General features: G+C 40.5%; 1 long non-coding RNA gene across 5 annotated transcripts in view; it reads right to left on the bottom strand.

The window, feature by feature from the left end:
- LOC143443487 (uncharacterized) overlaps nt 1–21,760 on the bottom strand; it is a 401,606-nt gene that overhangs the window by 28,666 nt on the left and 351,180 nt on the right. For 3 of the 5 annotated variants that reach the window (XR_013112531.1, XR_013112528.1, XR_013112532.1), the window contains 3 exons: nt 17,967–18,061; nt 17,290–17,385; nt 14,946–15,058 (listed from right to left, as the gene is read on the bottom strand). This is a non-coding gene — a long non-coding RNA (uncharacterized LOC143443487). Of the gene's footprint in view, nt 1–11,812; nt 13,117–14,945; nt 15,059–17,289; nt 17,386–17,966; nt 18,062–21,760 lie in introns of those variants that run through there. The other 2 variants (XR_013112529.1, XR_013112530.1) reach the window with 2 other exon arrangements.

The raw sequence follows: 21,760 nt of genomic DNA, 5'->3' as shown, positions 1-21,760 counted from the left end.
TCATGTGCAACTTTTAAACCATTAATACAAATACTGGAGACAGTGAAAATTTAGAACTAGAAAAATTTTCTGGTTCAGCTTGCAAAGCTAGGGGCAGACCACAGCAAAGGCAACGGACCAACTCTCCTGAGCTCTAAAAGGGCTGAAGAGAACATCTAGGAAGGAGTAAAGAACAGGGCATCCTTGTAGAAACCACAGTTTACACAGATGGGAAAGTGCTGAAGAGCATCAGCTTGGTGTTTTAATGAACAATTGGAGCACAGTCACCAGAGGCCCTTTAGGATACATATGGTTATAATATCATCATTATAATTAGAGGGTCATAAATGAGATGTTTTCCTGAGTCCTAGATGACTTTTCAACATCATACCAGAAATTTGGTTTAAACTAGCATATGATTATTTTATGTAGAATCTAAACAATGTGATCTATTTATCTGTCTATCTGTCCTATCTATCTATCTATCTATCTATCTATCTATCTATCTATCTGATTAATAGCTAGATATGCTTTAATGGGATACATTACAAGAAATAGGCCATTATTATCTTTAGTTTTCTTTTTTTTTTTTTCTTTTTTCTTTTTTTTTTTTTTTTGGTTTTTTTTTTTTTTTTTGTTTTTCGAGACAGGGTTTCTCTGTGTAGCCCTGGCTGTCCTGGAACTAACTCTGTAGACCAGGCTGGCCTCGAACTCAGAAATCCGCCTGCCTCTGCCTCCCAAGTGCTGGGATTAAAGGCGTGCACCACCACCGCCCGGCTATCTTTAGTTTTCAAATGCTTTGTTCACCACTCAGACAATCCTAACTCCAGTGACAGCAGTAGTCATAAATATTTGAGTCTATATATCCATTTCAGTTTTTAACTGTTACACTCATAGAAATTCTCCGTATGCACTTATACACGTCCTTAATTAGTTCCCATTGCACAATGGTAAATGGAAGGTGAAAGACTAGGGCAGCATTCTGTGTATGTTCTAACTCCTCTGAAATCCACAGCATTTGATGGAGGTGGGTGTCCACATCACAATGGCTTTCTAAGGCATAATGTATTTATTTTGTTCCATTTGTTTAATTTTAGTTTTTGAGATAGGGGCTTACTATGTAGCCTTAGTTGGCCTGGAGCTTGGTATGTAGACCTGACTAGCCTAGATGTCATATGAATCTGCCTGCCTCTGCCTCCTGAGTGCTAGAATTAAAGAAGCATGCCACCACAACCAGTGAGATGTAATGTTTCCATTTTTATTATGAATTAATTTCCCTCATTTCTTCTTCATTTTGTGAAGTAGTAGTTTTCCAAAATTTTAGCAATGCTATTACATATTTGTAATAGAAAGGGCAGGTGGGGCATGATCATCATAACACATCCTAGCTTAGTACATAAAGATTAGGAATTATACAGAGATGTTTGCTTAGCCTAACTGCTAACAGGGACTGGGAGAAATATGAAGTGTAGAGGCTTTTAGTTCAGTTTTAGCTCTCCCTACTCCAAGGCTACAGATGTGTTCACAGATATTCATTTTTAACTATTTGCTTTAACACGGGATATTCAAATATATTCAGTTTTAGCCATTTATTTAACAAGATAGGCTTTGGAATATTTTATTGTATTTAAACTATTTCTATCTAATAGGAAGGCTTAGAAAATAACAAATCTGGCCAAGAAATAGCTGTGGTTCCTTTGTCAGCATCTTTTGTGCATCAAAATCTTTCCCTTGTATTCAGAAACCTCAGTACCTAAAGGGACTCCCCAAAGAAGGATTATATGTGCATGCAGCTTTCATGATATAAATCCACCCAGTGGCTTTTCCCTCTGAGTACTTTATGTGTGTACACTCTATGAGAAATGTCCTTTTCTTCTTTTCACGAATTAAGCAAGGCTTCCTACCACTTCCACCCAATCCCCACCAGATGGCTGATCTTTTCCAGAGCTCTGTGTTGCCCCAGGAGCTATCCTGTGGGCAAGACTAGAGTCCACAAAGCCGAGCTTTGGCAAGAGACAGAGATCTCCAGTTTTCTCAAGAGCATAGCAAATGGAGGAGGCATGGGGATGAAACGTCTTGTCTTTGAGGCACAGATGTTGCTAGAGGATTCATGTCAGGCAGTGACTAGCATTGGTTTCTTTATGTTTAGGGGACCACAGCATGTGTCCAAGGGCTTGTAAGATGCTGCCTGAAGAAAACAAGCATACTGCTTTTGCTTAGAAAATCAATATATGGGGGCTAGGGAGATAGGTCTGTAAGTAAAGCGCTTGCTATTCTTTTTCATTGTTGTTTTTGTTTGTTTTGTTTTTGTTTGTTTGTTTGTTTCTAAGCCAGGAGTGTCGATATGCACCTTTAATCTGAGTATTGAACTGACAACGACAAGGGGATCTCTGGGGATTGCTGCTCAGCCTGTCTTGCCAACCAGTGAGCTGCAGGTTCAATGAGACCCCCTTCTCTAAAAAGTGAGGTGGAGAAAGATTGAGGGGGACACTGGATGTCAACCTCTGTTTACCGCATATCTACATATACATATGTGCACCTAAAATAAAATAGCAAAAAATTTTGGAAGACAACAAGTAAATTTTTACATGTTAATTTTAGACAATGAAATGACAAAATCAACAGGGATTGATTGCAGAAACATAACCTGTGTGTTGCTGTTATGTGGCTAGTAAAAGGATCACGCAGGCCTAGTCTCAAAGATCCCTTCATTATTATAGAAGATGGCTTTCTTTCTCTTGTCAAGGTTCATTTAATGACTAGGATGCAGAAAATATGGTGCTTATTTTAAGTTGCGATTGCACCAGCCACCTGCCATGTTTGCTGTTCTGGGGCCTGCAATAACCATTAAGAAAGGTTGTTTATTCCATAAAAAAGGTGTGCAGAGTTGACAAATCAATAAAATTTATTCCTGCTGCTGATGTATTTTGGATGGGTCTGAAACAACATTAAGCAATTTACACCTAGAAAATATTCTCTGCAATATATTACCCTCAGGAATGTAGAGCCAAAAGCAATTTGAGATGGTGCCTATGGCTGAGCACATCAAATGTACTGACCCATTTTGTCTTGAGTTTGGCATTGGTTAGATGTTGGCTATAGCTGTCAACAGAGCAATATTTTGACTTTATGGTTGTTTGAGAACTTGAGCCTCACAATCTAACATGTTTGGGTTGGAAAACACTGGCTTTGCTTACTACTAACTCCAGGGAGGCTTCTGCAAATCATCAATGGCGACTTGCCATTTTCAGACATTTTATCTATAACTAACACTCCTATCTCCATCACCCTGCCTTAAAAATTATACCCATTAAGCCTGGTGCGCGTGTGGTTACATCCCTATAACCACAGTGCTAAGGATTGAGCAACAGGAAAAATATTAGTTAAGAGCCATACTTGGCTACAAGATGAGTTTGAGACTAGTCTGGGCTGTACAAGAGCTAGTCTGAAAATAAAATGAGCAACTATTTTCAGACAGTTACACAACCATGTTCTAAATCAGGAAAATCCTAATAATAGCCTCATATGAATAAATCTGTGGGAATAATAATAGTAATAGGACATATGACCTTTTGAATAGAGACTCCCATTTAATAAATGCTCTCAAACATGTATAGAACTTTATAAAAAAATTAGTGTCATACATGAGCATAGGAGTGGGCATATGTAATTGAGGCAGGGGAGGGTAGCATCCACCTTCCGTGTGCATATCTGGAGGTCAGAGTACAGGAGTAGGTACTCCCTTTCCACCATATAAATTTAAACTCAGGTGTTCAGACTCAGTAACTAGCACCCTTACCTGCTAAACCATTTCACCAGCCTTAACCGGTTAACCGGCTAAATTTATTTTTTTTAGACTTTATTTCATGTATATAATTTTTTTAAATTTTTTATTTTTTATTTTATTTATTTATTTATTTATTGGTTTTTCGAGACAGGGTTTCTCTGTATAGCCTTGGCTGTCCTGGAACTCACTCTGTAGAGCAGGCTGGCCTCGAACTCAGAAATCCACCTGCCTCTGCCTCCCAAGTGCTGGGATTACAGGTGTGCACCACCACTGCCCGGCCACATATATAATTTTGAACTAAGAATTGTTATGGTTTAAAGACACAGCTGCAAAGATGGCTCAACTGGTAAAATGCTCGTCATTCTAGCACAAGGACCTAAACTCAGCCTTCAGAACCATTTTATAAGGTCAGGTTTGTGGTGTGTATCCTTAATCCCAGCAAGGAGGTGGCAGACAGGAAGATCCCTGGGGCACTCTGGCCTGCTAGTCTAGCCTGCTTGGTGAGTTCCAGGCCAATGAGAAACTCTGTCTCAAAAAGAAAAGGCACATGAAGAATGACTTCTGAAGTTGACCTCTAACCTCATATATGCACACACATGTACACATGCAGTCACAGGAACACACACACACACACACACACACACACTAAATTAACTAATTTTTAAAGAAGCAGCAAGTCATGATGAATGGATAGAACCTTTGTAGTCTACTGCCTTTAGAAACACAAAATATATTATATGCCCTTAACATAAAATGGTTAGATCATACATATTTAGAAGTAAACCCCTGTTGAGGATATAACTCAGCAATGTGGTGCTCACTTAGCATGCACAAAGCTGTGAGTTCAATCCCCATGGCTGCAAAAAGAAGGCCCCCATCCAGTAAATGGTGCCAGAATCCAGTGCTTGGCTAGTCAAAGTTGGGTATGTCACAATGAACATTCCTTAGGAGCTATGAAATAGCCAAAGTTCCTTAGGTACATAAAAGCGTCCTTGCAAACACAATGGGCTTAGTAAAACAATAAGCAGGAGGCTAGGAAACATCTTCTGAGGAAGGCATGTCCTTTTTCCTCAGGTCTCCATGCCGCCAGTGTTAGCTGACCTCAGAGTTAATAGCAGCCCTGTCATTTCCGTGTCGCTCTTCTCAGAGGCATGCCTGACAGAGAGGGAAAGCATTCTCTTGCTGCCAAAGATAGTTGTTGTTCTTGGGTCAGACTAAGTGCCTTTTTTTGCTAAGCTTCAGAAGATAGAGTGATTAATTTACTGAAAGTTCTAGAGGATCCTCTATACTTGGAGAGGTGGGGGGTGAAGATTAGTTTTGGAGAAAGAAAATTGACTGGCTATCTATACTGCTTTGCAGAACAGCCCGAATCAAGACAAACAAAAGATGCTAGGGAGAGAAAGGTAGTTTCACTCTTGATTTATTGAGATTGTCATGACCTTCAAAGAGTCAGTAGGCTTGGGTAAATAAGGATGTAGTATTTTTAAACTCCAGAATATGTTTTTTTTTTTTTCTTTCCACTTGAAAGCCAAAAGTTGACTTTAAATGCAGGCTGGGTGTTTACGGGAGCTCTGGCTCTCCCACGTATGAACCATGATTGGGATGCATTTCTCTGTCTATTCTAGCTTCAGCGGGATATGATAAGACTCCTTCCTATGAGATTTGTAGCAGGATTTAAAAGACAAACAGGTGCACATTGAGCATATGCACTTTTCTCAGTGATGCTTCTGTTGCTGTTAACCCACTGACAGGAGTCAGACAAATACTGTGCAAAGAGCTTGTGAGGTTATCATATAGTTTCCGACATACACCAAGCTGCAGAAAGTCCACACATGGATAGTACCTTCTCTTCTAGATTTTCAACTTGTTGACTCTTTTCTACTTTAAGCTATGAGTCAAGGCTGATCCTGGCAGGATGGCAGTTTGAAATCAACTTGGTTTTGAACTTAGCTCTGGGTCTTTTGCTAAGTATTTGGAAATTATCTATTGTCACAATGCATGAATGGCATAGAAGCATATTGTTCTGTGATTTTCATGAGGGGACTGATGGGATGGGCTTTCCCCCATTTTGCATGTTTTGTCTACAAACGTGATCCCAAACAAAGCTAACCACATCTCTCTTATTTTCTAACTTATGTTCTCACCTGCTTTTCTTTCAACCGTGGTAAAAGCTTGAAAGAATTAAGTTACAAAAAGCAAATTCAGTAATTTTTTTTTTTTTTTTTTTTTTTTTTTTTTTTTTGTGTGTGGTAAGACTATGATGTTGACTGAACAAGGCACAATGCATGTTTGTCTTAGTTAGGGTTTCCAGTACTGTAAAGAGACACAATGACCAAGGCCACTCTTATAAAGGCAAACATTTAACTGGGGCTGGCTTACACTTTCAGAGGTTCAATCCATTATCATCATGGCAGGAAGCATGGAAGCCCCAGGCAGGCATGGTGCTGGTGGAGTTGAAAGTTCTACCTCTTGTTTAAAAGGCAAACAAAAGATTGGCTTCTAGGCAGCTAGGAGGGAAGTCAATCAAAGCCGAACCTCTTAGTGACACACTTCCTCCAACAAGGCTACACCTACTCCAACAAGCCCACACCTCCTAATAGTGCCACTCCCTGGGCCAACCATATTCAAACCACCACAATGTTGAACATATTTAAAAGTAAAATGGGTTCAGATCCTCTTTAGAGTGGCTAGTGTAGAAATATTCAAATAAGTGCTTGAGCTTAAGGATAACTTTTGAGAAATGATTTCTAGTATTCTGATATTCTTTCTGTCTCTACCTCCTTTGCCTCTCTCTCTCTCTCTCTCTCTCTCTCTCTCTCTCTCTCTCTCTCTCTCTGTGTGTGTGTGTGTGTGTTTCTCTCTCTTCCTCTTCCTCTCCCCCTCCTTCCCTCCTTTCATCCCTTTCCCCCATCCCTTCCCTGGATTGAGCCTGGCACCTTATTCATGCACCATAAACCACCACTGAGCTATACTCCCAGGCCCAACCCTTCTTTTTTGTGTTTAGCTACAGGAATTATTATAATAAACTAATTAACATCACCTAGGCACAATGCTGAATAGGCAATACTTCATAACCATATTCTGAGAATGTATCTTTTATGGATTATTTATTTTTATTTTGTGTGCATTGGTGTTTTGCTTGCATGTATGTCTGTATGAGGAATTGGAGTCACAAACAGTTGTGAGCTACCATGTGGTTCTGGGAATCAAACCCAGGTCTTATGGAAGAGTAGCCAGTACTCTTAACTGAACCATCTCTCCAGGCTGAGAGAATGTACCTTTATTCTTACTTCAACCATAAATAAAAAAATTAGTCTCAGAGAAATTTGGGGTTTTATCTTAGGTTGCACAGGTAGAAAGTTGAGAAACAAGGCCTTGTATTCAAATCCAACCAGATTCAAGTCCTAAGCTTTGAGTTGATATTGAGTAGAAAGAAGTTTGCGCGTGCCTTTCTCTTTTTCCACATAAACATTCAGACAGAATTCTCACATAAGTGAGAGTTGTGGATGTTGAACTGAAAACTGCCTTTTTCTTTCATTGGCCTCATAAGTAATCCATCAATCAGAAACAGAAGAACAAGAATAAGAACTAGGGTCTTGCATTTTTTAGCTCATTACAATGAAAAGAGAAATATGATCTTTCTGTGACAAGAAGATTAATTTTACAACCATTTTGTTGATTGATACAACAAATAAAAATAGGCATGATATTTAATAAGAATGAAATGGAGCAAGAAGTCAATTTGAAATAGTAGAAAGATTAAGTGGGAGATGAAAGGAAAAAAAGAGAGAGAGAGCCCCAGATTGATTTGGCAGTGACTGGGGAGGGAAAATGGTGTGTTTGGGGTCATAGCGGGAGAGGGAGCAGGCATGCAATAACACTAATAAAGGCTGGTGATGAAGCACTCCCTCCACTCAAACTTCATTCTCTCCTACTCCCAACCTCTTCAGTACTCAATTACACCTTCAACAGTACATGCACATAGCCACTGTCCCTTCCCTTCCCTTGGCTCCTGGCAGTGTGGTGTCTATTTTCTATCCTAGTTCAAGCCTTTCCGTTGTAGGCTCATCTCCTCCAACCTAGCCATTTCCCGTTGGAGGTCCTTTGTCTTCCTCTCCTCTTATTCTAACCCATCTCGCTGGTGATCTCATCTACCTTCCATGACTTCCTATCACTTATAATCTCACTTAACTTTTATCTTGCCTCCTAATTCCTGGCCACAGAGCAACTGCCTTCTTACTAACCTTTGAAAGCTTTTCAGGTACCTGATGCTGAGATGACCCAAGTATGAGCTCATGACCTGCTTCTTTTGTTCTGGCCCTCTTTCAGGTTTTCTCTGAGAATAGCAGCATGATTTTGTCGACTAGCTTAAGAAGAATCTAAGTAACTCCCATCCCCTTAGCCCCATACTTATGAACAGCTCCTATAGAATTGATCCTCAAAATGTCTCTAGAATCCATCCCTATCTTTATTGCTACCACCATAGTCTCAATCACCATCTGATCTTTCCTGAAGAATGAAGGTCACCTCGCACAGTCTACTGCATCCACACTCACTTCTCACAGTCTTCTCTTCACTCTGCATGGCACAATCTTCTATAGTAATATAAATTGGGGTATATCACCCTCATTTTTATAATTCTTCAATTACTTTAGGCAGTGGTTCTTAAAGAGTAGCCTGGAACTCCATCAGTATCATCCAGCAGTATTTTTTGAAATGCAAAAGTTTGAATCTTTGTTATGCTTTACTATTCTTATTATGAGTGGATTGAGAATCACATAGTAGATTAGCAAAGTGCACATGTAGGTGTGTGTGTGTGTGTGTGTTTTCATTAGGTCTTTGTCTTATGTGCGGGCTGTCTGATGAATTCATAACATGATGGTATTATTGGAAGATGGTAAAATATAGATTAGTTCTAATTGGAGAAATTAGGCACTGAAGGGTCTGTACATAGGGCTGTATCTTGCCCTGTTTGCTTCCTGTGTGTCTTTTCCTCTGCTTCCTGAGTGCTGTGGCATGAGCAGTTCCACTCTTTTAGCTTCTATTATCAACCCCACAAGGGACTAAACCCTCTGAAACCATGAGCCCAAATCAATTATTCCTCCACTTAAATTGATTATATATCCAAACTACATCAGATTAGATACTTGTATGGTGTCTTGTCATGTTCTTCAGCATGTGTTGCTAGACAGCACATAGAAATATACATGTTGGATGAATAAATGCACCAGTATGTAGATACTATGCGAGGAAACTAATATCTGATCAGTTCCCAGTATTAGACTAGTTGAGACGATTATATAAGGTGATACATGGGCAAAGCTTAGCACAGAGTCAGGCACATATGTCTTCTATAAACATGACCCCTGATTTTCATCTTTATTAAGACTCCATGGTTATTATCACTAACTGTTCTACTTTGCATAAATTCATAGTCATAAAGGTTGAGTTGGAACCAATGCAATTTGTGACAAGAGTGTGTGTGCACTTTTAAAAGTATAAGACAAAAAATATTTATGTAATTTACCCATTAAAAATTTCTAATGCGCCAGGCGGTGGTGGCGCACGCCTTTAATCCCAGCACTTGGGAGGCAGAGGCAGGTGGATTTCTGAGTTCGAGGCCAGCCTGGTCTACGGAGTGAGTTCCAGGATAGCCAGGGCTACACAGAGAAACCCTGTCTCGAAAAACAAAAAACAAAAAGCAAGCAAACAAACAAACAAAAAAATCTAATGCACCTACTCAGAAAATCCATTTTAGTCTTGTCATCGTTTACTGCTGCCACTCACTCATTTATTCAGTAATTAGGGTCGCCTGGTCATACTGTGCTATGTTCTGAGCATACAAACCCAGGAACATTCAAACATGAGTCTTCTTGGAAGTAGACAATCAAGTGGAGAACAAGATACTATCAGGTCTCTTGGGGCAGCACTTTATGCCGGTAAATAATGCAGAGAAGTATGAATTCTATGTTTGAGAAACAGAAAGCTCAAAGTAGAGTGGATGGTATTTTACCACCACAAAGCCCACCACTGGCAGTCAGATAAAAGCCAGCAGGGTTCAATTCATACCAAGCCAAGCAACTAGGGTATGTGGTGGTATGTTATAGAAACCAAACAGTTGAGGTTTGTCTCTCAATTTAAACAAAGTTAACCGCTGAGGGAGCTGATTCTGTGTCTTCTTATAACCAGAGTTTTAATGCAAACCAGCTCACAGGAGAATAAACGTGTAAGGTCAGCTAAGAACTAGTCTCACATTGCTAACCTATCACCAACTCCCATGAATGCTTAAGGGGCTGAGAATGATTTTTTTTTTTAATTTTTAAATTTTTTATTTACTTTTTTGTTCTCTGCCTGATTTCTTTACCACTGTGAACACCTGGAGCCAAAGATCCTTTTCATAGCAGTTTCAAAGCCATATTTTTTTTTTAGTTTGCTATATGTTATAATTTTTTTAATATCATCAAATATTCATCACTGTTTCATGAAGGTGAAGTTGGGGGGATCCAGAGCTTTCCAACCAGAGCTTACCTTACCAGGGGGATCCAGAGAGTCTTTCAGCAAGACCGCCTTGAAATTGGCTCAATTACCTTATTTCAAAGGACTACCCAGGTGTTGTTTGACCTTCAAACACATGGGCTGCTGAAGTAATCAAAGTCTCACCTGTTCCCATACTGCCCAGGGAACAGGCTGGGGAAGCACTTTCATATTCCCTGAGTTTTGTAGAGAGGATGCTTAGATTTGGGTTGAATGGGTTATTTACTTTAGTCTTCTGCATAGTGGCAGGCTGCTGTTGCCTTTGTTGAAGGAACATCCAGGTGTAAGTTAATAACCTTAACTACTGATATAGAGAGATAGGGGAATACTTGGGACACATACCAAGGGCTTAAGCTCTGAGCCATACAAGAACTGATGCAGGACATAAGAAGTCACAAGAAGAGCGAGCCCAAGCTGTGTCTCAGGCTTAGGAAGTGAACTTGATGCCACAGGTAGTAGGCTAGCTGAGGTGCCATAGTGGCTTTTTCCTTTTTCAGGTGGTAGGGTGACTGCTGGGGTTTTAAGACTTGTAGCTATGTTAGGATCATTCACGATTTTCTTGGGTTTTTAAAGTAAGGAGGCTTTTTAACCTACCAGCCATGGCTTTTGTTCATTTATATGATTATTTATTCGTAGTTACTTATAGCTCTCTGTGTGCATACTGTGTCTGAAGAAGGGGTGTGTGTGCATGCCACGGAGCTCATGTGGAGTTGGTTCTCTTGTCTCTGTGTGGGTTCCAGGGACTGCACCTAGGTAACTGGCCCTGCCTGACCAGCACTTTTTTCTGTTGAGTAATTTCCTGGCCCTATCCTGTGGGTTTGAAACCTGAACACTTTCCTAGAGTGTTGGGGGATATTGAGAACAATCGTTCTGTGGTGTTGTTATCGAACGTGAGGGTAGAAACCTGTGCATCAAGCCAGGTCTGGCCACCTGTCCTCAATAAGCCAATTACAAGAACCAAACTAAAAGTGGAAAGCAGGAAAAGATTTAGTCACTGTGGCCCTGTTGAGAAGTAGGATAAAGAGATTTGGGGAAACTCCACAAGTTTGTCTTTGGGCTCCTGAGGAGAGATCAAAGTTTAAATCAAAGGGCCAAGGATATGCACATTTTAGTAGTCCCAGTGAAAGTGCGGCCCCGCCCACCATTGGCCCATCTTTATCTGGGTTTTAGTGTCAGAACAAGTTGTTAGAACTAAGCTTCCCCTCTGACTGGCACCTTTTCCCAGCACGAGATTCCTGGGGGAAATCCCCATTTCTTTGGTCCATTGTTTCAACAATTTGAGAGACACAAAGTGTCTTCTAGAATGTCTTCATTTCTGCCAGGCTGGTAACAGTTTGGAAGTTAGAAATATCCAGTTTCAAACAACAGTCCTTCCTGTTTGCAAATTGGGTGATATCAGTTAAGTATCTTTAGCCAAAAAAAAAAAAAAAAAAAAAAAAAAAAAAAAAAAAAAAAAGCCCCACTGTTCTTGGCTATAAAATGAAATTAATAGTTTTACTTTCCTATTTTATTTGACAATGTTTGAATGAGAGTTTTGTCGGAATACATCACCAAAAAGAGAATTAATGGCTGAATACATTTGGAAAGTCCTCTGGATAATTTTCATGCATCTTGTCAGAATGGGACATAAAAAGTTTTATAGAAAATAGAACTTTAACTTCACTGAAATCAAAATGTCAAAATGTATTGGAGGTCAAGAACCTTTTTTTCCTTTTTTTCTGTAGAAAATGGAAGCAGTATTTTATACAATGCAAATTACTCTTCATGGCGATTATAAAGGTTAAGTGCAAATTTAAGTAGGTGCCTTTTCTGTCTGTCCCATAATCACCAAATAAAGTAGGCAGCATCGTAAATAATATATAAGTATGGGGTATCCATACATCCACATTTTAATTAGAGCAATTAGATCAATGTTTCCAGTGTTTACAAAGTCCAGCTCTGAAATGGCTAGTGGCTGTAATTTAGTAAGTGTCTGTCCTGAGCCACTCTGTTGGTTAGCACAGACTCATTCACATGTCCAACGGCTCCAGCTGCTTTTCCTTTTGTAGATGTGGATTGTGTCTCAAAAATAACAAGGTTTGGTAATTTAGCTCCAGATTCGTCTGACCCTTTGTTAGCTAAGTTGGGATTCTACAGATCCTTAGGGGTTTGTAAGATGACAGTGACTTAGGAGGTACTTGCAGTAGTTAACCTTAACTGAAGAAAATCCTTGACTAACATGAACCATCACAGGGTTAAGGATATTGGAAAGGTCGTGTCCTAACCATACCAAACGTCTTGCCTTCATGGAATTCACTATACGTTCTCTTGCCTTGAAGCCTGGAACATGTGCTCTCTTTGTCCAAAACCTTCTTTTGGGTTGTTTTCCTGCAGTTTGCCACTCGGGCCTATGACTGTTACCTTTCCCAGCTCTGCAGGTCATAACTAATGAATCTTCCCATGGTCCTTTAGCTCGCTGCACTTGCCTTTCCTCAGCCCTTACATCTCCTTGTCAGTCTGTATTGTTACTTTGAGACTCAAGCTTTCTCCATGGGAGCTACACTGGCAGCTCAAGTCTTCCTGGACATTGCTGAATGTGTTTCCACTGGAAACCCTTTTAACCGAAGGAAATGCACTGCACTGGAGCTGAAACGGACGGCAGATTGTTGCTTCAAAGTTTTGTGCCCCAGCTTACATTGATTTCATTGTTTGAACATCCTGGGCATTAAGCAGCAGTCATGGTTTTATTGGCAAGGAATCACCTATGTTTTAAGGAGCCACTTCCTCAAAACCTGATGGGTTATTTCCTGCAAAGGTTTCCATACTTCATGCGATATCTAAAAGGTAAAATGGAGACAGGAAGTTGCTTCTCATGGACACATTCTCAAAAGGTAGATTATTTTTAGTTGTATGGTACAACAATTTTCCCATTCAAATGACACAATCCTGGAGAAGTAGCACCAGTGTGGAGAGAAACCCTGTTCAGTATGAAGCATCTATGACCAGACGACAGGAAGCTAGAGAAGGTGCCCAGAGTCTCGCATTATCGGTGATATATACTCCTTGTTCTACAAATGTTGTAAAGGTCACCATCAGTGTTATGTCCTCTGATGCTACTACAACTGGACATGCAACTGATCCTAACAACTGACATGATCATCCAAGGAGCCAAGGAATACAAATTTCTGGCACATAGCAGTACAGGGTGACATTCTGTCCACTTTGATTTCACAAGATGATCTATTCTAACTTGGCCTCTGTGTTGGGATGGTTTAATTGACTTTTCAGAGCACCTTTGTTTAACTGTACTCCTGCCAGCTCCCGAAGGAGAGGTCATTCCCAAGGCTCTTTTGTAAACAGAAGCATTTACTCTTCTATTAGCTGGCTTCTCCGTGTTTTGTCTGAGAGCCACCTGCATAAGGTTTATGGGTATTTGAACCACACTTGTCTACACCTTTGACCTACAATACCCATATTTCAGTTCTCTTTCAGCTTTTAGCCTCCAGAGGATGAATTGTGAGAGACTGGGACTCTGAAAAGACAGGAAGAGACCTGGAAGTTCCTACAGCCAGTCAATCCTCATCACTTGACAGACGGGACAGCAAGGCACAAAGAAGCAGCACAGTGGTGGGCAGCGCTCAGACAGAACCATAGTTTACTGTCTTTATGTCTCTCAGACTCTTATGTCAATATTCATCCTACTACACTGTAGTTGGCAATCCCCTTGTCTGTAGTACAGATAACAGGGTTTGGATTTGCTTTTTATGCCTGTGTTTTAGAGGGAAAAATTATTCAGTTGGGGATTTCCTAGTCTTTGGAGTAGGGTTCAAACAGGCAATAGATCCCATTTATGATAGATTCTCCTCTCCCTCGCTCTCTTTCTATTGTCTCCTCTACCAGCTTTGCACCCCACTTTCCAGATATCCTGAGCTGTTTGTGGAACACCAAATAAATGGGATCCCTGCCTCTGACAGGTCAGCACAGGCATTGTCTCCTCATCACTTTCCCCAGGGAATCTCTTCTCTCTCAAGCTTAGACATGAGATCCCAACCTCTCTTCCCTGGATTTGTCTCTGATCTCCCAGACATGGGTTACTAACATCTCTAGGTTCTCATCTCGTGTTGAATATAACTCTTTTCAGGTTGACTGAGATTACTTTATATTATACATGTGTCCCCAGATATGCTTTATGGTCCAGAGGACAAGGACTGTGTCTAGTGCTAAAGGGTATAAACGAAACCAATAGGAGTTTTCCTTTATCTCTGAGTTTACTTTTCGTGGTTCCGGTTATGGTCAACTGTGTTCCAAGGAGATCAAGTGGAAATTTCCCTAAATAACTTGTAAGAGTTAGTTTGTCCATCACCCCGGACTTGCTAATGAAATGCCAAGCATCTTGCTCAGCCGTCAGGTCAGCTTTGTCCACTCAGCAACCATCTTGGTTATCTGATTGACAGCTGTAGTACTTAAGTTGAAGTAACCTTTTCTTAGTGGTGGCCCCAGAAAAGAAGAAGCAACAATGCAGCTTAGATACAAAGCAAGGTGGAGTGTGAAGGGATTTATTAACGGGAAAGGTAAAAGTTTCCTGTTTAAAAAAAATCTGTGCTGCAATTACTAAAGTTTATCTTAAGAACAAATAAACACTATGACATGGAGAGCTCTATCTTACCTGTGTGCCATGACAGTGTTGCAGAGTGTTCCTGGTGGTAAGGGGATGTCCTCCTTACATACTGTCATCAATGGTCCTTCAGCAGAGCATTGTCTCAGAGTCCACACTGACACCTTCAACACAGAGACAAACCTTCCAGGACTGACCCCAGATAATCACAAGTTGCCCCAGAACTTCATTATCATCCTGCAATATACTTAACACTACTAAGTGATAATGGTCCCCCCCCCCATATAAGGAATGCATAGAGAGTGTATTACCCAGCAAGTTTTAGGTCATGGTCTTTATGTGCACTATCTTTTCTTTAGAACCACCTTGCAAGATGGTTTTGGTTATCCTTTGAAGTAAGAAATCAGAAGCTAAAGTAGGTTAATTTCCAAAAATATCTAGGCCCAATAAAAAGTGAACTCTGTGTTTCATCCTCAGATTCTCTTCCACTCTGAGTGAAACTGAGTTAACTAGGGTTAGGGCACACTGCTTTATGGTGGGTCTGGCTGGATCTTTGGGCCTAGTTGAACACCCCCTATACTTGAAATAAGCAACAGTGAGAAGCACTTGAAAGCAGTTGCATATGGCCAGGAGTGGTCAACAACTTCAAGCTGCCTTCCTAGAAATGTCTTTTAACTGAGAGGAAATGGAAAAGAGTCATTTTCTAACCCCTCAAGTCAAGTTTTGATTCCTTCAGTTTTGGAGCTTGTCAAACTAGCACCATCCACACCAAACTCTGGGTGGTTAGTATTTGTGAAGATACACAGAGAGTACTCTGTAACCTTTGCCACTTAGCAGACTACGATGTGTCTTCAGGTATCAATGTATTTAAAAGCTTCTGTCTGTCTCCCAGTCTTCCCACCTCTCTCTTTCCTTCCCTTCCTCCTTCCCCCTTTTTTTTTTTCCATGTAAAGTTGAGAATACCAACTTAAGCAAGTGCTCTCCCACTGAGCTAAACTGCCAGCCCCACATTCCTATTATACACAAAGTAGGAAGAAACAGGATAATGGCAGCCTGCAGGGTAATGGCAGCTCATAGGGTATATTTGGAATTAGATAAATCAAAGAACACTGGTACCTTAACTGTTGACAATACTGCATTTAAACAGTGTGAGGACACATTTTCTCACCACAGGAGGCCTAACTGATATCTAGTTACTAGAGACCAGTGCTGCCAAGCCTCCTGTGATGCACAGGATGAGCTTCTCAGGGAAGAATTATCAAGACAAAGTGTCAGTCAGGATCAAGAAAGCATGGGGTGTATCTCAGAAACACCTGAAAAATCTGCTTGGAAATAAGGGCACTGAGATAAAAAGAAATACAGTTTGTGGCAATTTCACTTTTCACCTAAATATTTTGAAGTCATGGAAACTACGTTTCTGTCCCTCTGCTGGAGTTTGCTGAGTTCTTTGCCCGATGTTAAAGAGCTTCCCAAAGCTGGAGGTGCATGAGACTGGACGCTCTGTTTCTTCCATTTCAAGTCTTTTACTACGCAACATCACTAGGGAAAGTGGGCTTTTATTATTTATTTATTTATTTATTTTGTCCATTTTGTGTAACTTAAAAGCATCTTGAATTATTAAACCAGCTCTTTTTCCAGGCCTGCAAATGTTTTCAGTGTGTTGCCCACATTTCCCTGAGTCAGCACGTGGACTGATCTTAAAAGACCTCAGTCAGCCAGGGCCTCCTCCTTCTCACGTGGACAGGTTTCTTCTGGATTAATATTTAGGGTGTTCACACCAATGGTAAAGAAGGGATGTTTCTCCTAGACCCCTATGGCACTTCTGCTCAGGACAAAAAGGGTTGCCGCATTCTTTTAGTCTAATGAAGAGAACAAAGGGGTAAGGATCCAGCCAGTCATTTAATATTTTCCCTGATGTCTTGGGTTGTTGTTCACTCAGTTTAGCCAGAAGCCAAACTATAAGGTAAATACTCTAACTCATATTTTATGGGAGACAATAAGAAAATACTTTGAATTACAATGGAAGAATTCTTTCTTTCTTTTTTTTTCCCCCTTCCTGGAGCCAAATGTTCTTAAAAGAGGCAGAGGAGAGAGAGAGAGAGAGAGAGAGAGAGAGAGAGAGAGAGAGAGAGAGAGAGAGAGAGAGAGAGAGAGCTATGTGAGTCAAATTGATGAAAACCAGTCAAAATATGGCCTTGTTGTGGCGGATACACCTCCCCTGACTAGTCCCGAAGCACAAAAGGCATTTGCAGGCGTTGCTTTCTTTGCTGACTGAACAAGATATCTGTGTCAAGAGCTTGACAGTTACAGCCTTTCACCCCACATGTCCTGAGTATATTATTGAAAATTATCAGACCTGTTTTGTTCATTACCAGGAAATTGAAAAATGACTTACAAAAAAAAGGCCACAAGGCATTCTGTAGGCTGGCACAGGCTGACTTTTAAACAGATGTGTCTTGAGCTCTTGAGTCCATCATGGAGGGTCACAAGCCTGCGGGAAGTTATCATTCATAATAACCCCATGGGGAATTTCTAGTAAAATCTACCGGCTCCTAAGGGATGGATAGATTCCCAGCTAAGTGTACTTGCTTCAGAAGTATTCTGGGCATATAATTTGCTTTCCAGGTGTAAACATATGCACCCTTTATAACGTCAAACCATGTTTTTACTGATACAGAGTCAATGTAAATAATGTTACCATCTTCATGTCCATCTGAATACTGGAAATTGAAATCCAGCAATTGTATCCTCAGAGAACCAGAGAGGACATAACTCAAGGCCCAGCTGAGATTTACAGATCCAGGGCAGGCCCCTCAGATGTCCCAGCTAATCAGCCTGCAGGGAGCACAAGGGACCCCAGGCAGGGACCTCGTGCTGTGATACATATGGCAGCTGAGCCATACTGAGTCCTGTAGACTCCTGACTTTCTTGTTTTCATGTAAGACTCAAGTGCACAGCTCTCATTTCTCCCGTTATTCCTAACAGTTCATTAATAACCCTTGTTCCTGTCTCCCCCAGCTGACTTTGAAGAACCTGACTTCATTTGGGCTTTCATTAGTGGTAATTCTTTACCTGTCAGACCCCAGCTGGACTGCATCTCTGAAGTGAGTCACTTCACTTTGCTTCTAGGGACTGACTGCTTCCAAACAATTAAGGCAGAGGAGCACCTGTGTAAATATGCAATATTCGGCGATAAGAAAATGATTAGGTGGTAGAACCTGAGCTGAATTTGTTTAAAAAAAAAAAAAAAAAAAAAAAAAAGGATTTCCCTTCATGGTCTTTTGGGCAGGTCTGTAAGCAGCTCTGATCCCAAGAACAAGGCCAAGTTTTTCCCCCTCCCCAACCCCCCCCACCACCACCACCACCACATTGTTTGCCGGGAAAACTGAGTTAAGCTGCTGTTCCCAGATTCCAGTTTCCTTGGGAAAACTAAAATGTTAAAGGATGAAGGTGAAGATATACGGTAAACTATTAAAGAGTAGTTTTCTAAGGCCCAAATGTTTATATCAGCAGATGGAGAATGGAAACTCGTGTTGGACCATGGTCTTGGCCCTTGTTTGTGTTGGAGATTTCTGTGGTGGTGCTTAAACAGTGAAAAACAGTGAGAACTTTGTAATTTGACAAGCCAGAAGTGTTATCTTAGCTTCACCTTTTGGAACCATGTGATGTGGGACACAATGGGGGACTCAGGTTCCAGGATTGTGAGAAAGACTTGGTCCTAACCCTAATTTCATGCCATACCACATCTACGGTGCCAGGCTTAGTACCTGCTAAAGAAAATGCACATTACTAGAAAATCCATCTTTTCTTTGGCCTGCTCGACATCCAGGAGGCTGAATCTATGTTTCAAGTTGCTCTTTGGTGAAGAATACCTTTCAGAGTATGAGGTGGCACCATGAAGTGATTCTAAAACTCTGTTATCTCTCTTATGGTGTCCCATCCTCTTCAGGAAACTTCTTTTCTCCTGTGCCACAGACTCATGTAAACTAACCATCAGAAAGACTTTTTTTTTTTTTCAGTCCTGTGGTTGGACATTAACAAATACTGATTTTTTTTTCTATCCATCTGTTGATACAGTTCTTGCTTTCAATCTAATAGGTCTCTTTAGCTGAAGGATATCCACAGTCAAGCTTTGGGGACTTTGTCTCCCCACCCTCTTCTCCTCTTCCTTTTCCTCTTCCTCTTTCTCCTCTTTCTCCTCTTTCTCCTCCTCTTCCTCTTTTGCCTCCTCTTCCTTCTCTTCTTTCTTCTCTGCCTCCTCTTCCTTCTCCTTCTCCTTAGGCTCCCTCTAGTTGCATGTATGGATGTTGTGAGATTTTCTTGTCTTTGCTGTTGTTTGTCTGTTAAAGGTCAAAGTTCATTATTTTTCCTGCCTTAGCTTCTCCATGCTGAGTGAAGACAACTAACACTACTTACTATTCAGAGAATTTAGTGAGTTGAATATGATTTGAACAGAGAAATAGCCATAAAAAGTTGGCTGTGGTTGTGGTTCTTATTATTATGGGGAGAGACGGAGCAGCCAGCAATACTGATCTCTTGGAAAAAGCTGACATGTGTGCCATAACATTCAACCCTCAATCAAGTCTTGTTGAGTCACAAAAGTCACTATTGAACACGGTGTTATCTTTATAAAAGTCATACATGCTTTGGATTATGTTTAAAATAGTGGTTTATATTTGTGGCTTCTGAACAAGACAATAAAAAGTGAGAAATTCCTCATGGTGATGTTGCAGGATTGATTATTCCTATGGGAAGGTTCAATGGGTGTTGGACCTTGAGTCTAAAATTAAATAGTCACTAGCTTGAAAATTCACAAGCTGTATTTATTCTCTGACTTCAGGTTGATATATTTGCAAGGCTAGGGAAGGGGAATAAACAGAAAATGCTTGTAAAAAGTCAGTATTTCTTTACCAACAGGTTTTAAATATATATGTTGAAGCAGTAGGAGGGGATATCGGTGTGGGTAGACACAGTATTCTCTTCAGAACTGCACACCTAAGTTGCTTTAAACCTGATTGTGCGCTTACTTTAATAGTGTCTTCTGTGTTTGGTGGCCCTGTTGCTTATTTTCACTATGTGGAACAAATGTAAAACATGAACAATCTAAACAGGTAAGGAGTCCTGGAAGCAAAGATGGACTCTTAAGCAGAGACAGGAGCGATAGTACAGATCTGGAGAAGGCTGTGAATGGAGTTTTAAACACAGAACTTACAGATAAGAAAAGATATCACTTGACTTAGCATGAACCCTTTTACTTCCTGTTTTTTAAGTAGACTGATCAGTATTGACTGAAAAGATGGGCTGAGATGATTCTTTTTGGAATAGAAAAGGCACTCTCCTAATGATTAAGCTTCTTACACATTTAAAACATAAATTTACTCTAAGATTCCCCTTAGGTCGTATTGAATTCACTGAGCAATGAGTTTGCCCTGTTTCTTTTATCCTCTGTATATTCCCTAGGGTGTTAATGACTCATTGTCCTGGAGTGGAGCTCTAATGGGCTTCCTCCCTGAGGTCCTATCACTTAACTAGTCTGTTGATTAACTTTGTACATCAATATACCTTGGTCCAATTGAAGAGCCTATATCCGTGATGAGTACGACAACAATAACCCTGTAACATCTGAGCGGAGAAATAGATGGAACATTGATGAAAGCAAGTGCCGGCATTGAATTTCCAAAACATGCCTTCTTTCTGCTCTTTCAAAGCCATAGTTTAAATGCCCAAATGCCTGCCCATGTGTTTGTCAATGCACGATTCTTTTAAATTGGTGCCACTTTCATAAATATTGGCTAACTTTTCTAAGGAAATCGAAGAAGTTATTGCTCTAATTCTACTTTTGGGAAGCTTTATAATGAATCTTAATTTTTCCCCCCTCAGTCTGGTTTAAATATTCTGTCTGTACCTCTCACACATGACTTCCTGGGCAATTTCCACTTAAGTCTGCGCACCTGCAAACTTTCAGGCAGCTATTGATTCAGAGTTTCCTTGCTAAAGGTTACTAACTTCATTCCCAGTGATACTGTAAATGGCATCTGGCACGATTCTCTTATTGCTTAGTATCCGTGGCTTACAATGAATGTTTAGTTTCAGGCTGTTCAATGTATTGGCATCCATTTCACATTCTACAAAGACCTAAAACTCTTCCTCGAGACTATTGCTAAATTAACACACCTTTGACTTCTGAATCATAAGTCAGGTTTTTAAGCAGCCTTAGTCTTCAAACTGCTTTCGGAGAATCAAAATCAGTGAGATTTATTGAGTTTCACTGCAAGCATCTTCCTGCCTCCCTTCAGTGATGTCTGCATGCAGGAGCTTGGGTTCAGAATAGGAGAGGTATTAAAGGTCTGTGTGTGTGACAAGTGGTTAATGTATGCATTATGGTATTCATAGGAACTAGAAGGACTGCAAACCCTCAGGGTCTCCCCTGGGATGGCATATACGTTTCTCACATGTAGCACTGATCCATGAAATGTATGTAGTTTATGTTTATATAGCTACAGTTATTACATTTAGAGGTTGTCATCTTGATCTGTGTTTGCCATGTAGGATGAAAACAGAAAGCTTACACGGGACTAGAAAGGGAGGCAGCAGAATATCAACAAAAGAAACTTTAAAGAGAGGTGGAATACTAGCACAGTGGCACAGGCCTTCAATCCCAGTACAAGGAGGCAGGGCAGACGGAGCTCTGTGAATTTGAAGCCATCCTGGCTATAAAGAGTTCCAGTTCAGCCAAGGTGACATAGTGAGATCCTGCCTCAAACAAACAAACAAACTAACTAACTAACTAACTAACAAAATATAATACCAAACCTATATAGGCAGAAAGCAATTATAACTTTCCCATAGATGTGTATGAATATACA

The sequence above is a fragment of the Arvicanthis niloticus genome, chromosome 9 (assembly GCF_011762505.2).
Source record: "Arvicanthis niloticus isolate mArvNil1 chromosome 9, mArvNil1.pat.X, whole genome shotgun sequence".
NCBI classification, from domain to species: domain Eukaryota; kingdom Metazoa; phylum Chordata; class Mammalia; order Rodentia; family Muridae; genus Arvicanthis; species Arvicanthis niloticus.
This window is presented reverse-complemented; position numbering and strand designations above follow the sequence as displayed.